Source organism: Triturus cristatus, chromosome 3_1, assembly GCF_964204655.1.
Source record: "Triturus cristatus chromosome 3_1, aTriCri1.1, whole genome shotgun sequence".
NCBI classification, from domain to species: Eukaryota; Metazoa; Chordata; class Amphibia; order Caudata; family Salamandridae; genus Triturus; species Triturus cristatus.
In genome coordinates, this window is record NC_140583.1 from 1,085,329,588 (window position 1) to 1,085,347,166 (window position 17,579).

A 17,579-nucleotide genomic window follows, 5' to 3' on the forward strand; every position below is an offset into this window, starting at 1 on the left:
TTCCAGATTGAGAGCTATTGATCAAGCTAATATGGAAAAGGTATTAGCAGTTATTGATAACAGCATTAGCACTCTTTCTTCTCGAATTAATACATTAGACAATATTGTTTCTTCTATTGTTGATATTGTACATGATGATATGTCGGTATTGTATCATGGTCAAAACCAGTTGCGTTCTGTTATGCAGTTTGCATGGACAATACAAACGTTAAAGGCAGGGAAGGTCCCCTGGGACTATCTGAATACAACATCATTATTTCTTCCTTTTCACCTTACTGACAAACAGCAGTTCATGTCCATGAAAGATGCTACATATTCCTTGTTACATATTGAAAAATTGGAGCCGTTACCTTTCTCTGTGGCGGAATTGGATTCCGCAGTGTGGTTATTACATGGGTTCATCACTCTCCCGTTCGCGCTTTTTAAGTTTACGTCCTGTATGAAACACTATGCTCTGGGTAGATATGAACAGCTGGGTACCGCCTTCATACATGAGGTTTGGTCTCTCCCTTTTACGTATAGATGTACTAGGGATGGTACTGAAGTTTATCTGAAAGGTGAGGAATGTACAACGACCCCTGATCATTCTGTAGTATGTAGGCACATTCAGTTGCACGGTGCTTGTAATATACACGCCCCGAATTGGCCTGCGTCCTCAAAGGTATCCCGGTGCCAGTGATTACACCATGTTTCACGCTGATTGCAAACGGTAGTTATTTGATTTTGAATAATGAAGCTTGCTGCGGGATGTTAGTGGGAATCCCCTATATAGTAACTGTATCGCAGAGAGTGGTCTGCTGCAATAATGTTCTCTTTCCACCCCCGCAAGGGCGGCTGGATGTTTCCATCTGGCCTTCGATTCCGACCTTGAAAGCAGAGTTCAACAAGATGAGCAGAATAAGGGCTCTATTGTCCCAAAAGGAGGTGCCATTGACTTCCTCCCGTGAAACATTTGTCCTTCACGTTGCAAATACGCGCACTGAGGTGCAGGCGCTTTTAAATACTGACCTCCCCCTGCATTTTGGAGCTTTGATCCAAACAATTTTCAATGCCTCGTCCACAACCGGCCTGGCTCATTTTTTTAAACTTGTGGGCTCAGGCCTCGTGACCTCTTTCCAAACTATTTTTGGTGTGATTCCGGCATTTTTTCATTCTATTTTCTCGAGCGTCTTTGGAGGTGTTCCGCTGATTCTGGCGCTGGTGGCAGGTGTGCTGCTTTTGCTTTTCATACTGCGGAATGGCTGCTCTTTCTGTGCCACACGACAGCCTGTCCCGTCTGCATCTTCTTCGTGACAGGATGCTTGATTATTATGGTACGCTGCCATTGGCGACTTTGAGCCTGGCGTATGGATTATCCTTCCGGTACTCCTACTTCACCTGCGTACAGCCTGTCTTTCACTGCCTAGATTGTCCCTTTGAATGGCCTCTGGATTTGTGCTTAACCAACACGGTGTCTCCGGTGCCGGATTATGATCGACTGATGAGGCCCTTGGTGTCTCACGAGTTTGCCTGTTCTGGTGTTCGGATTATGGCCAGTGGTGCGGCGCATGGTATCCTGGGTAATTGGGACATCGCGAGGGCTGCCTACGACTTCTTGGATATGAGCTGTCTGGAGGAACAGTTTGGTTGCCCTCTGATTGTGCTAGAGGCTCCGCTTATTGAAGAACATGTATGTTCCTTTTCTTTACTTAATTGGACTGAAACTTTTAGTGGCTCTGCAAACGATTTCTTGTTGGAAGCAGTTGCCACGTATGCTGCATATACGTTCATGGATTAAGTGAACTGTGGTCCACTTTGTTTTTGCTCCCATGTCTTGAACTTTACCTGTGCCGTTGGACTGCTACCCGGCGCAGCATTTCTTTTTCTTTTTTTCTCTTCCCGTTATTCGTTTGAGGTTTTTTGATTTTTCTCCCCTTTTCATTTTTCATTTTTTCAGACTTCGCCCGAACTGAAACTTTTTGATGGTATACGCCTTGTTTTGCTCTGTCGAAACCGAACTCTGCGTTCTCTATTTTCTTGCCTACTGGATAGTGCTTCGATCAAGGGGGCATGTACTAAGGACTCTTTTAATACGTACATACATTGTTAAGTTAGCATAACCACGTTAGATGTTAGAAAGCCATCTTGCTGCTTTTGCGCACGACACTGCGTTTACATGTTATTGCTTAAACAAACTGCTGACTCGAGCTTTGCCTCACACAAAAGCAATCTGTTGTTACCATCTCGAGCTCTGCGCAGCGACCTTGGTCTGTACATGATGTGACAAACAGTCTGGGTTGTTAGACAATGCATGTTTTCCACTCTAGGTTGATCGACCCACTATTTAGCCATAACACACAGGCAGCTGCAAATACCTGAAAGTTGGTGCTTTTAATATTGCAGACATCATGTTTAATATTCAGACCGAAGACGAGCCTTCCTGCGAGAAGACTCCTGATGCTCCTGTGATGTGATTTCACTAAGCTGATCTTTGAGGTATGGGGTCCCCTATTCAAGCCTAAGAGACCTTCTATTAGCATAATAGTAATATTAGCTTCTTAGTAAAGGGAAGGTGGTAGTATCCACTGTCATTATAACATGATCACCCCTTTTATATTCTATGGTATTGTAACGATGCTTATGGTTTTGATTTTAATCATTTGTCTGCTTGTATTAGCCAAAGTACTGCATCTTAGGACACGTGGTCTATAAAAATAAACTCTTTTTATTTTCACCGTGTCTCTGTTGATTCTTGTTGTGGACTGATGTGAGAATAATATACGAACAGGTATTTCCGATTCCCACCATTCCTGAGAGTATACTGAGTCGCTTGTTCTGGGTTGTCTTTTCATTGGGACCGCCGAGCTAAATCTCGGATAACGAATGGGACACTTATGCTAGCCGGATACTGGGTTCTGGGTTCTGAGGTGAGTTTCTGGTACACCACAATTCACTGAGGTCCTGGGGTTCTACGCACAGTTCTGTGTATAAGCAGAATCCCTGCAACACCGTTCAGGAAAATCCAGTAGTCAAGGCTTTTCCCATGATGTGACCGGAAAGAGAACAGAAGCACAATAAACACCTGGATTCAATTCTGACTACCATTGCAAGGGGCAAGAAAGCAAAACACCCACAAAAGCACGATATCATATCCGAAACAAAGGCCAGGAACACAAATAACCAGGCGACGCATGTATGATCGAGTATGGAGCCACACCATCAACAATGGAAAAGAGACGTAAATATACCACCAGACACCAGTCGCGGCTCGCGGGGGGGGGGGATGTTACGCGGGCGTGGGGGCCGTGGGGGAATGTTAAAATACATTTGTAAAAATCCTTATCCTACCTGAGGTCCTGAGGCTGCACGTCCGCGCCGCCTCAGGTCCGTCCGTTGGCGCCTACAGCCCCTCTCAGGCTCTCAGCCAATCTAAGCCTGGTTACCACCTCCCTCCGGATCTTCCATTCTCTGCTCCCAAGTCGTACGGGAACTCCTACTGCTCCTGTTTCCCAAATAACCTTTTATATCCTGGCTTCAGGTTCTGCCAGATCTTGTAGGACCTCCTCTTCTAACCAGCTCCCACATTCTTGAGGAGTCCACATTAGCTTCTCAAGGGGCCTGTTCTCCAATCACATAAGCTAAAAGAACCTAATGCAGACTAACCTGTTATACCATTCCTTCAAGCTTCGCAAGCTCCTGTAGATGACACTTCTTGCATGTCTTCAAACCCTGTAGGAGCCTCTGATCTCCTGTTATACCAGACCCGGCTGCATTTGCCCCTCTTCCAGCTCCCGCCGGCGATCATTTTCTTCCCTTGCCCCACGGTCCTGCAGGAGAGCCCATTCTTCCAGGTCACAAAGGAGCCCGTGTTCTGTCGTGCCCTGGGAAGCTCCTGGGCTCCAATAAAGAGCGCCCGTCGTGGCTCTATCATACTCCAGGTGATTCCGCAGGTCCCCCCAGCTTTCGCTTTCTCCTTGGGCCTCTCCCACGTCCTCCACACCAGTGCTTCACAAAGACGCTTCTGAGCTCGAAGTCAAGCTGGCTCCCCGCGGCCTCTGTTCATTCATCGTCTATAAAGACAGTTCACAAGCCTCGCTAACTGTGGCCTAGCAGCAAATCTACCGTTGTAGTAAGGACTCCCTTAATACGTACATACATTGTTAAGTTAGCATAACCACGTTAGATGTTAGAAAGCCATCTTGCTGCTTTTGCGCACGACACTGCGTTTACATGTTATTGCTTAAACAAACTGCTGACTCGAACTTTGCCTCACACGAAAGCAATCTGTTGTTACCATCTCGAGCTCTGCGCAGCGACCTTGGTCTGTACATGATGTGACAAACAGTCTGGGTTGTTAGACAATGCATGTTTTCCACTCTAGGTTGATCGACCCACTATTTAGCCATAACACACAGGCAGCTGCAAATACCTGAAAGTTGGTGCTTTTAATATTGCAGACATCATGTTTAATATTCAGACCGAAGACGAGCCTTCCTGCGAGAAGACTCCTGATGCTCCTGTGATGTGATTTCACTAAGCTGATCTTTGAGGTATGGGGTCCCCTATTCAAGCCTAAGAGACCTTCTATTAGCATAATAGTAATATTAGCTTCTTAGTAAAGGGAAGGTGGTAGTATCCACTGTCATTATAACATGATCACCCCTTTTATATTCTATGGTATTGTAACGATGCTGATGGTTTTGATTTTAATCATTTGTCTGCTTGTATTAGCCAAAGTACTGCATCTTAGGACACGTGGTCTATAAAAATAAACTCTTTTTATTTTCACCGTGTCTCTGTTGATTCTTGTTGTGGACTGATGTGAGATTAATATACGAACAGGTATTTCCGATTCCCACCATTCCTGAGAGTATACTGAGTCGCTTGTTCTGGGTTGTCTTTTCATTGGGACCGCCGAGCTAAATCTCGGATAACGAATGGGACACTTATGCTAGCCGGATACTGGGTTCTGGGTTCTGAGGTGAGTTTCTGGTACACCACAATTCACTGAGGTCCTGGGGTTCTACGCATAGTTCTGTGTATAAGCAGAATCCCTGCAACACCGTTCAGGAAAATCCAGTAGTCAAGGTTTTTCCCATGATGTGACCGGAAAGAGAACAGAAGCGCAATAAACACCTGAATTCAATTCCGACTACCATTGCAAGGGGCAAGAAAGCAAAACACCCACAAAAGCACGATATCATATCCGAAACAAAGGCCAGGAACACAAATAACCAGGCGACGCATGTATGATCGAGTATGGAGCCACACCATCAACAATGGAAAAGAGACGTAAATATACCACCAGACACCAGTCGCGGCTCGCGGGGGGGGGGGGATGTCACGCAGGGGTGGGGGCCGTGGGGGAGTGTTAAAATACATTTTTAAAAATCCTTATCCTACCTGAGGTCCTGAGGCTGCACGTCCGCGCCGCCTCAGGTCCGTCCGTTGGCGCCTACAGCCCCTCTCAGGCTCTCAGCCAATCTAAGCCCGGTTACCACCTCCCTCCGGATCTTCCATTCTCTGCGCCCAAGTCGTACGGGAACTCCTACTGCTCCTGTTTCCCGAATAACCTTTTATATCCTGGCTTCAGGTTCTGCCAGATCTTGTAGGACCTCCTCTTCTAACCAGCTCCCACATTCTTGAGGAGTCCACATTAGCTTCTCAAGGGGCCTGTTCTCCATTCACATAAGCTAAAAGAACCTAATGCAGACTAACCTGTTATACCATTCCTTCAAGCTTCGCAAGCTCCTGTAGATGACACTTCTTGCATGTCTTCAAACCCTGTAGGAGCCTCTGATCTCCTGTTATACCAGACCCGGCTGCATTTGCCCCTCTTCCAGCTCCCGCCGGCGATCATTTTCTTCCCTTGCCCCACGGTCCTGCAGGAGAGCCCATTCTTCCAGGTCACAAAGGAGCCCGTGTTCTGTCGTGCCCTGGGAAGCTCCTGGGCTCCATTAAAGAGTGCCCGTCGTGGCTCTAACATACTCCAGGTGATTCCGCAGGTCCCCCCAGCTTTCGCTTTCTCCTTGGGCCTCTCCCACGTCCTCCACACGAGTGCTTCACAAAGACGCTTCTGAGCTCGAAGTCAAGCTGGCTCCCCGCGGCCTCTGTTCATTCATCGTCTATAAAGACAGTTCAAAAGCCTCGCTAACTGCGGCCTAGCAGCATATCTACCATTCAGGAAAATCCAGTAGTCAAGGTTTTTCCCATGATGTGACCGGAAAGAGAACAGAAGCGCAATAAACACCTGGATTCAATTCCGAATACCATTGCAAAGGGCAAGAAAGCAAAACACCCACAAAAGCACGATATCATATCCGAAACAAAGGCCAGGAACACAAATAACCAGGCGACGCATGTATGATCGAGTATGGAGCCACACCATCAACAATGGAAAAGAGACGTAAATATACCACCAGACACCAGTCGCGGCTCGCGCGGGGGGGGGGGGATGTCACACGGGGGTGGGGGTCATGGGGGAGTGTTAAAATACATTTTTAAAAATCCTTATCCTACCTGAGGTCCTGAGGCTGCACGTCCGCGCTGCCTCAGGTCCGTCCGTTGGCGCCTACAGCCCCTCTCAAGCTCTCAGCCAATCTGAGCCCGCTTACCACCTCCCTCCGGATCTTCCATTCTCTGCTCCCAAGTCGTACGGGAGCTCCTACTGCTCCAGTTTCCCGAATAACCTTTTATATCCTGGCTTCTGGTTCTGCCAGATCTTGTAGGACCTCCTCTTCTAACCAGCTCCCACATTCTTGAGGAGTCCACATTAGCTTCTCAAGGGGCCTGTTCTCCAATCACATAAGCTAAAAGAACCTAATGCAGACTAACCTGTTATACCATTCCTTCAAGCTTTGCAAGCTCCTGTAGATGACACTTCTTGCATGTCTTCAAACCCTGTAGGAGCCTCTGATCTCCTGTTATACCAGACCCGGCTGCATTTGCCCCTCTTCCAGCTCCCGCCGGCGATCATTTTCTTCCCTTGCCCCACGGTCCTGCAGGAGAGCCCATTCTTCCAGCTCACAAAGGAGCCCGTGTTCTGTCGTGCCCTGGGAAGCTCCTGGGCTCCATTAAAGAGCGCCCGTCGTGGCTCTAACATACTCCAGGTGATTCCGCAGGTCCCCCAGCTTTCGCTTTCTCCTTGGGCCTCTCCCACGTCCTCCACACCAGTGCTTCACAAAGACGCTTCTGAGCTCGAAGTCAAGCTGGCTCCCCGCGGCCTCTGTTCATTCATCGTCTATAAAGACAGTTCACAAGCCTCGCTAACTGCGGCCTAGCCGCAAATCTACCGTTCAGGAAAATCCATTAGTCAAGGTTTTTCCCATGATGTGACCGGAAAGAGAACAGAAGCGCAATAAACACCTGGATTCAATTCCGACTAGCATTGCAAGGGGCAAGAAAGCAAAACACCCACAAAAGCACGATATCATATCCGAAACAAAGGCCAGGAACACAAATAACCAGGCGACGCATGTATGATCGAGTATGGAGCCACACCATCAACAATGGTAAAGAGACGTAAATATACCACCAGACACCAGTCGCGGCTCGCGGGGGGGGGGGGGCCGTGGGGGACTGTTAAAATACATTTTTAAAAATCCTTATCCTACCTGAGGTCCTGAGGCTGCACGTCCTCGCCGCTTCAGGTCCGTCCGTTGGCGCCTACAGCCCCTCTCAGGCTCTCAGCCAATCTAAGCCCGGTTACCACCTCCCTCCGGATCTTCCATTCTCTGCTCCCAAGTCGTACGGGAACTTCTACTGCTCCTGTTTCCCGAATAACCTTTTATATCCTGGCTTCAGGTTCTGCCAGATCTTGTAGGACCTCCTCTTCTAACCAGCTCTCACATTCTTGAGGAGTCCACATTAGCTTCTCAAGGGGCCTGTTCTCCAATCACATAAGCTAAAAGAACCTAATGCAGACTAACCTGTTATACCATTCCTTCAAGCTTCGCAAGCTCCTGTAGATGACACTTCTTGCATGTCTTCAAACCCTGTAGGAGCCTCTGATCTCCTGTTATACCAGACCCGGCTGCATTTGCCCCTCTTCCAGCTCCCGCCGGCGATCATTTTCTTCCAGTGCCCCACGGTCCTGCAGGAGAGCCCATTCTTCCAGGTCACAAAGGAGCCCGTGTTCTGTCGTGCCCTGGGAAGTGTGGTACTTTAGAATTTGGGACCGCGTAGGAGGCGGGGCCCTACCCCTGTCTATCCCGGTATTAGCAAACCGCGAATGGTCAATACGGTATGTACAAGTGCTTTGTGTAACGTTTTAGCTATAAATGCACTATGTATACGTTATTAGACATTGACTTCGTGGGTTCCATCTTAGGGCGGTGGCCATCTTATGGTTGCCCTCACATAGGCTACATATTACGAGCAAATACGGGCCTTTAGAACACATGTGCCTTCCTTTGACTTCTCTGTGACCTGGGCAGGGTGGCTCCGCTGCCCCAGGTCAGTCCGGTCTCACGAGCTCCCCGTCCTTCAGCCACCTGTGATTAGCATCATGGTGTGACACACCATAAAGCCTTTTCATCCCACACGAGCCTTCAAGCTAATCTCTTTCACACCTGACTGTTCCTGTTTTATGGCTTGTTTTCCAAACAGGAGATGCTCGTGTTTATTGGGGCCTGTTGATATCTGATGTGGGATCTGAGCCTTGCTGGGTAAATAATTGTGGGCTGGCTTAACTGGAATGTGGGATGGTCATCATGACTCTGCCTTTTCGTTTGTAATGTATACATTTATATGGCCATATCATAAAACAAGGAATGTATGCCTGAAGCAGGATATTTTGTATTTAAGGAGAAGCCCGTTTCTGTAATTTTAAGCAGTCTCCTGAGAACATACACGCTGTTGTACTTCTAGGATGCCTGTAATTGGTCTGCAGCCAATAAACTGATCTTTGACTTCACCCAGAAGACTCTGTGTTTCTGTAGGTCTGAAACAGGAAGAACCCGAAGTCATAGGGTGTGTTCCCCTGCACCGCTGGGCTTAAAATTCCCAGTACTTCAGTTGGCGCCCAACTCGGGACGATTTCAGCGGTACCGGTCCAAGCCAGAGGTTCGTGAGGAGCTTCGTGTGGAAATTCTGGAGGAAGGCCGCCACTTCATCGACCCCTGCATGTCGACGTGGTCCAAAAGTCTTTTCTGCGAGGTTCTCCGCGTCCCGACGGCTACGAAGGACTGCTGCCCTGATTAATCGCCCTGTTTTGGACCCTTGACGATTTTGGTAGAGCGAAACAATCGAGAGAGTCTTCTGGTGACGCCATTGATCATCGATATTCAGTTAAGTATAAGTGGAGCGTCTCCCAGTTTTGTTTGGTATCCTTCGGGATTATTTTGATTTGGAGTTTGCAAACGCCAAAGCCAGAGGACTCGTGTATTCACGAGACTATCGTAATCGATAATCCTTTGAAGTTTGGAACTAGACTAGTGAGCGAAGATGCCTGGTGCTAGTGTATTTGGAAGATTGTTTTGTTTGGGTTGTGGAAGGGATTTCCAGTTAGAGGATTCATGTCCGGTTCCTCCAATTGGAACTCCAACTTATGAGCTTTATGTAAAACATGGCGTGGGCCCCATTGCATATAATGAAGTATGGATCCGATACACCAGAAAGGACGGTGTTTTAAAATGGCCCCAAAATGGTAGTTTCGATACAGATATCTTAGATAATTTGGAAGTGAAATTGTTTAAAAAGAAAGCCCGGCCGGCGATGTTTGATTCTTTCCGCCTATGGCGAAAGGAAGCCAAACAGAAGGAAATTAAGCTAGTGAAAAGGAATGAGAGAGAAAGAGGTATGTCAATGATGCAAGCAGCTGTGCAATTTAAAGATAATGAGGAGGAACAAATGAATGAACAGCTACATAGACAGCGCAAACTAGGGATCGATAAATGTTACCCTGTTTTGTCACCCCTTGTGCAAGATGATACAAAAGAGAAAGAGAAAGATTCTCTAATGTCCCATTTGCTAAGTTCGCCACCCCCGTATGCGCAAAATGCCACAGCGCCTCCACAGCTTGTAAATGTGCAGCCCCCAGTGAATATGCCGCAAGCCTTCCCACAGCCGCCAGCTCCTCCTCAGCTGGCTCCTATCCCTGCAGTGCAGCCCTCTCAAGGGTCGCCAGTTTTGTTACCTGTTGCCCCCGCGCTTCCTGTGACCTTGCCTAGCACGCCAGCGGCTTCCCCGGCGCTCCTTCTTACACTACCCAGGTACCTGTATCTGAATCCGTTTTTCTTCCCTCTGTCTATCCCCCCGTTTTCGCCTCAACTTCTCCTTCAGCACGACAACGACTAGCTAATGTAGTTACTAGTTTAATGTCGCCTCTCTTTGGATCATCTAGTGCGACTCCTGGCTTACAGCGTAAGCAATTGCGTAGTCAGCTGCCTGGTTCTGACGAGAAAGAGGTGTTAGATCATCTGGCGCGTAGGTGGATTGGTTTCCCTTCACTCTATAATGTGGAATCAGTTGTTAACGTTTTTCACCAATGGGATGCCCCAAAACAGAGGTATGTCTTTGATAAAATGTGTGAATTCCTCTGTGAGGAATTGGAGGATAATGGTTCAAACCCAAACCCACAGGAATTGTGTCGAGTGCAATTTGATTTTGAAACAGGTATAATTGTGGGTCCCAATGTAGATAAAGCAGTTGCGACTTTACTGTCCTTCAGAAATGGCGATTGCCAGCAATCATTGTTTGAGCAGGATTTCCCTGTGGGGAAGAAGGTAAAAGCACGTCAATACCCAATGCGTGAGGTTCCTCCAGTTTGGAGACCTGGTGATTTGGCTGCTAACCCACCTGTTCAGCCATATTTTCAGCGTGTTTGGGTGCATGTCCCTTGGAAACGATCTGAAGTGTTAGCGCTTAAGCAGACATTGCCTGACCCCCGTAAAAACCCTACCGGATATTATAAGGAGTTATCACAAACTGCAGAATCATGTGTAATGAATCTGGCTGACATAGATATGTTGTTTGGGAATGTGGTTCCACAGCCTTTATGGGGATCCATTCGTAATGTAGATCACGCTGCAGAATTGGGTAACACATGGGCTAATATCATTGCTGCAGATGCTGGCCAAGTTGGTGGTGCGAAGCCTGACCCTTTAGTAGCAGAACTCCCTGGTTGAATTATTACATACATGAAGACTATAATGCCCGCGATGCGCGTAAATTGGGATAAACTGTCCGCATGCAAGCAGAAGAAAGAAGAGACAGTGTCCGATTTCTTTACCAGGTTTGAAGAAACGTTTATCGACCACAGTGGTCAAGACATGAGCACTGAAGGTGGCCAACGGTTATTTGTTGATAAATTTGTGCAGAATCTACTTCCCGAGTTGTGTAAGAAATTAAAAGACTCAGAAAGTTCCTGGGCTGTTTCCTCTTCAGCGCAAATACTGGCTACTGCACAGTATTATGAAAATAGAGACAAAGATGAGAAGGATAGAACAGATAAGAAAACGAAAGAACTGAAAACAAAGGTCCTTTTACAGCAGGCTTATCCGCCACGTGGAGGACAGAATAATTATAGGCAAACCCAAGGTATCTATCAGCAACCCCAACAGTTTCAGAATAATCAGCAAATGAATGGGTATTATCAACCACGAATCCCTGTAGGTCCCAATCAATGTTCATACTGCAAAGAGGAAGGTCATTTTAAATATAGTTGCCCTAAATTAATGCAGCGTAACAGTAATGCGTATGGCGCAAGAGGTAGAGGTGGTCAGCAAGCTCCTAGAGGCAGAGGGCGTGGAAATGTTCCCCAGAACGCGCGTCCTCTTCCGCCTCAAAATACCATAAATAGCTTTGATCAGCAAGCCAATGCAACTGGTAATACAGCTCAGTACTATAATAATGATTATTATGCAGAAGACGACAATGTAGAAGATGATGATTACTAGGACAGCCGTAGACAGAGAGAGGGAGTTGTTTCAGTGCCAGTGGATCAGAGCGGACCTTATGTTAAAGTAACTACAGCAAATGTAACGGAGCCCTTTCTGCTGGATACTGGTGCTGCAAAGAGTTCAATCATGCATTCAAAACTCCCTGGTGCGCCTTTGTCTGGCGAAATTAATGTTTCAGTAGGTTTTTCTGGCGCCCCAGTTAGGAACCCGATTTCTAGTCCTATGTCACTTTCTGTTGGACCTTGTGAGCTAAAAGCACCCCTCATCCTAACGACAGGTTGTGGTGAAAATTTGCTAGGATTAGATTTGCTAAAAAGATTGCATGCAACACTATATTGTTCTCCCTCAGGAGTACAACTTACATTAGGTAAGAAAGTGATTTCCCCAATGCATTTGTCTAAAAATGCAATGCCACCTGAATTGTCATCCCTTCCGGATGGCCTTTGGGCTACTGGTCCCAATGATGTGGGTCTTCTGGAAATACCACCATACGTGGTCACTTTAAAAGCCAATGTCAGATTGCCACGTATTCCCCAGTACAAGATCTCCAATGAAGGTCAGAAAGCGTTGTTAGCAATTGTCAGTGATTTGATTAAAAAGGGTGTAATTGAAGAGACAAGAGGCAACGTTTGCAATAGTCCTGTTTTACCTGTCTTAAAACGAACGGACCCTTCACAGCCACCTGTTTACAGATTTGTGATTGATCTTAGAGAGGTTAATAAGATTGTTGTGCCACAGTTTCCAGTTGTCCCTGATATAACTGCCTTGTTAACCATGATTCCAGCCTCCGCTGCATGGTTCTCAGTGATCGATCTGAGGAATGCCTTCTTTAGCATCCCAATTGCAGAGGAAAGCAGAGACATTTTTGGCTTCAGTTTAGGAGGTCGCAGCTTCCGCTTTCAACACAGTCCACAGGGCTACTGTGAAAGTCCATCAATATACAGTCAGGCTTTAAAAGCGCAGCTTGATGCACTGGTTTTACCCAGTGGCGCTATCCTTATTCAATACGTTGACGATTTACTAATCGCCGCGGATACTGAAAAGATTTGCAAAGAAGCTACATTGTCATTGTTGCGTCATTTGTCTGCCTTCCATTACAAAGTGTCTCTCTCAAAGCTGCAATATTGTCGACAAGAAGTGACCTACTTAGGTCATCTCTTATCGAAGGAGGGAAGGAAACTGACCCCAGAAAGAATTCAAGCCATTGCACAATTAAGTGTGCCAAGAACACAGAGAGAAGTACGTGCTTTCTTGGGCATTACTTCATACTGTAGGCACTGGATACCAAATTTCTCCTCGCTGGCAAAACCTTTGTTAGCATTAACATGCAAAGACACACCGAATCCTATTCCATGGTCTGAAGAGTGTCAGAAAAGTTTTTGGGAATTGCGTAATGCATTATGTTCAGCTCCTGTGTTGGGTACCCCTGACTACAGCAAGCCTTTTACATTGTATGTTCATGAAAAAGATGGTTGCGCATTATCAGTGTTAACACAGCCTTTTGGCGATAGACCGCGTCCATGCGCATATTTTTCGTCAACCTTGGACCCGGTAGCGAGGGCATTGCCAAGTTGTCTGAGAGCTACAGCCGCCGCAGCTATGTCTATTCGACAGTCTGCTGGCCTAGTAATGGATAATACATTGATTGTTATGGTTCCACATGCTGTGGACACATTGTTAAACAGGACCAAGACACAACACTTAACTAGTGCGCGTTTGTGTGGATATGAACTGACACTGTTAGCAAATCATATACACATAAAGAGATGCAACACGTTGAATCCAGCTACACTATTACCAATTCCAGCAGACCTAGATGAGATTGAGCAACATGATTGTTTGTTCAGAACAGAAGAAGAGACGAAAGGGAGAGTAGATACGAAATTCAGCGAAATCGAACATCCAGTACTGCTTGATTACTTGTACGAATTGACAGCTAAATTGCGTGTTTTACACCAACAGGTGCACGATACTCTTCCCCAGGCCTCTGAAGCTCCAGGACACCCTATCGACCCAGGCACATGGGTGCTCATCAAGAATTTACAGCGCAAAAGCAACGATGAGCCCCGTTGGATTTGCCCTCATCTCGTACTTCTGTCTACAAGATCAGCTGTTCGAGTAAAGGGGAAAAAGAACTGGATCCACGGCGCCCACATCAAAAGGATACCTTTGCCTCTGCCGTATGACCAGTGGGTCCAGGAGGGTATTGCTGACTCTGAAACAGACACTGTACCTCGTTTTGTGCCGTTCAGTGATGCACGCGTAAGAGGCACAACTTCAGCACAACAGAGTGACGATATTTTGCAAGAAGCCGTGCCACCGTCAATTCGATTGGACACCACCGAGCCTGAACTCTTGTTTCAAGATCAGACAGTACCTGGCCGTTTCCGCTATAACTTAAGACCAAGGCCTATGGACAAATAAATATTCTTTCCCTTACCTTTTTGTTTTTTGATATCATAGCTCTCCCATCTGAAGGACTTTCTTGATTTTTGTTTTTCGAACCACCATCCGGGTTCAGCCGCAGGGTCGCGGTGCCAAGACTTTGGGGTACAGGCCGAAGACGTTAGGTCAACGGTTCTGGTTGGTCTAGGGCATTCCCTGGACCGACAGGCGTACCCCTTAGCAGAAGATACTCACCCGCCGCGAGCGGCACGATTAGAGGATGGAGTTTTTCAAGATGGAGAGACTCGCTGAAGAAATGAACTTTAAAACGAAAATATGTAAAATAATGAAGAGCAAACGTTTTGTATTTTTATGTTTGTTTATATTATGTAGTATGGTAGTGTTTACTGTAGGATTTGTTTTCTTCTCCTCTCAAGAGCCCATTGCACCCACTGTACAGCCTATACCTCCTCCTACTGTCTCCTCACACTCTTTTCACCCTCTGCCTGAACATGAACAAGCTAGACGATCAGAGTTTGTAAACAACTCGTTTATTCAGCTCCTGCACCAGCACCAACTAGTCATGAATACAACCAATTGCTGGGTGTGTGGGTTAATGCCACATACCATTAACAAGGGTATTCCTTATCTAGTGCTGCCGTTTAGTTACAATGGATCGTCATGGGCATTCCAGACCATGTTTCTCTTTGCATTAGACGCCTACTCCCCGCGACAACCGCGTTCCATCAGACCTAGCACAAATAATAAAGCTTTAATGAAAGGAGTTGCCGATATGAGCAGAGATATCGATGCATACTCATCTATTCCCAAAGATGAATTGAGAGCTTATGTAGGATGGAACGCGACGGGGTATAGTATTAGTCTGGGTGAAAGGCAGCGAAAAATCTCATCCCCAATCTGGGTCGTACCCCACATAGGTCGGTTTTGTTTACAAGGTAATGGTCAGAATCCAAGAGCTCAACTGGGGAGAAGTGACTGTACTGAGACGTACACTCTTCCGTCACAGTTTTCCCCTGCGTTTTAGGCTGCCAAGGGTACATATTTTGTCTGCAATGACCGAGCATATACATGGTTGCCCCCTGATTTCTCGGGCACATGTTATATTGCAAATCTGCTACCGCCGACATTTACTGCTGCCTCCGACTATCACAAGACCAGAGTTGTGAGAGGCGTGATTAGTAAGGAGGATACTGCCGGTCAGGAAGCGGGAGACTTCTTTTTGGGTTTCCTGCCGTTTTGGGGACCTATGGTCAATAGTAGGAACCTGAGACAACTGACTCGTGTGGTTGAATCCACTGTTAATGTTACGGCTGGTGCTCTTGGTAATTTGACAGCTGAGCTCCAAGCGGATCGCCTCATGACTTTGCAGAACCGCATGGTTCTAGACGTCATACTTGCAGACCGCGGTGGGGTATGTAAGGTCATCCAATCCAGTTGTTGCATTTTCATACCAGATAACGCTCCAACGGTTTATCAAGCCATCTCCAAACTGCATAAAATATCTGAATCCATACACGTGGATAAAGGAGATTGGTCACTGGTGGGGTGGTTCTGGGAACTGATATCTGCCTGGGGTTGGAAGATTCTGATGGTCATTGTAATGATCTTAGCCATCCTTTTCCTGTTCTGTCTGTGCATACAGTGTGCTCCTGCGATATGTGGCCTCTGTGCTACATTATGTGTAAGGAAACCTGTATCGAGGGACGAGCTAAGTAATAGGATGATGCTACAGCAACATCTCCATGACTTCGTGAATATTGACCTAGACTCGGATTGATGTGAGCATAGTTATTGCCTATGTAAGGGCAAAAGGAGGGTCTGTGGTAGTTTAGAATTTGGGACCGCATAGGAGGCGGGGCCCTACCCCTGTCTATCCCGGTATTAGCGAACCGCGAATGGTCAATACGGTATGTACAAGTGCTTTGTGTAACGTTTTAGCTATAAATGCACTATGTATACGTTATTATACATTGACTTCGTGGGTTCCATCTTAGGGCGGTGGCCATCTTATGGTTGCCCTCACATAGGCTACATATTACGAGCAAATACTGGCCTTTAGAACACATGTGCCTTCCTTTGACTTCTCTGTGACCTGGGCAGCTTGGCTCCGCTGCCCCAGTTCAGTCCGGTCTCACAAGCTCCCCGTCCTTCGGCCACCTGTGATTAGCATCAGGGTTTGACACACCATAAAGCCTTTTCATTCCACACGAGCCTTCAAGCTAATCTCTTTCACACCTGACTGTTCCTGTTTTATGGCTTGTTTTCCAAACAGGAGATGCTCGTGTTTATTGGGGCCTGTTGATATCTGATGTGGGATCTGAGCCTTGCTGGGTAAATAATTGTGGGCTGGCTTAACTGGAATGTGGGATGGTCATCATGACTCTGCCTTTTCGTTTGTAATGTATACATTTATATGGCCATATCATAAAACAAGGAATGTATGCCTGAAGCAGGATATTTTGTATTAAGGAGAAGCCCGTTTCTGTAATTTTAAGCAGTCTCCTGAGAACATACACGCTGTTGTACTTCTAGGATGCCTGTAATTGGTCTGCAGCCAATAAACTGATCTTTGACTTCACCCAGAAGACTCTGTGTTTCTGTAGGTCTGAAACAGGAAGAACCCGAAGTCATAGGGTGTGTTCCCCTGCACCGCTGGGCTTAAAATTCCCAGTACTTCAGAAGCTCCTGGGCTCCATTAAAGAGCGCCCGTCGTGGCTCTAACATACTCCAGGTGATTCCGCAGGTCCCCCCAGCTTTCGCTTTCTCCTTGGGCCTCTCCCACGTCCTCCACACCAGTGCTTCACAAAGACGCTTCTGAGCTCGAAGTCAAGCTGGCTCCCCGCGGCCTCTGTTCATTCATCGTCTATAAAGACAGTTCACAAGCCTCGCTAACTGCGGCCTAGCAGCAAATCTACCGTTCAGGAAAATCCAGTAGTCAAGGTTTTTCCCATGATGTGACCGGAAAGAGAACAGAAGCGCAATAAACACCTGGATTCAATTCCGACTACCATTGCAAGGGGCAAGAAAGCAAAACACCCACAAAAGCACGATATCATATCCGAAACAAAGGCCAGGAACACAAATAACCAGGCGACGCATGTATGATCGAGTATGGAGCCACACCATCAACAATGGAAAAGAGATGTAAATATACCACCAGACTCCGGTCGCGGCTCGCGGGGGAGGGGGGATGTCACGCAGGGGTGGGGGCCGTGGGGGAGTGTTAAAATACATTTTTAAAAATCCTTATCCTACCTGAGGTCCTGAGGCTGCACGTCCGCGCCGCCTCAGGTC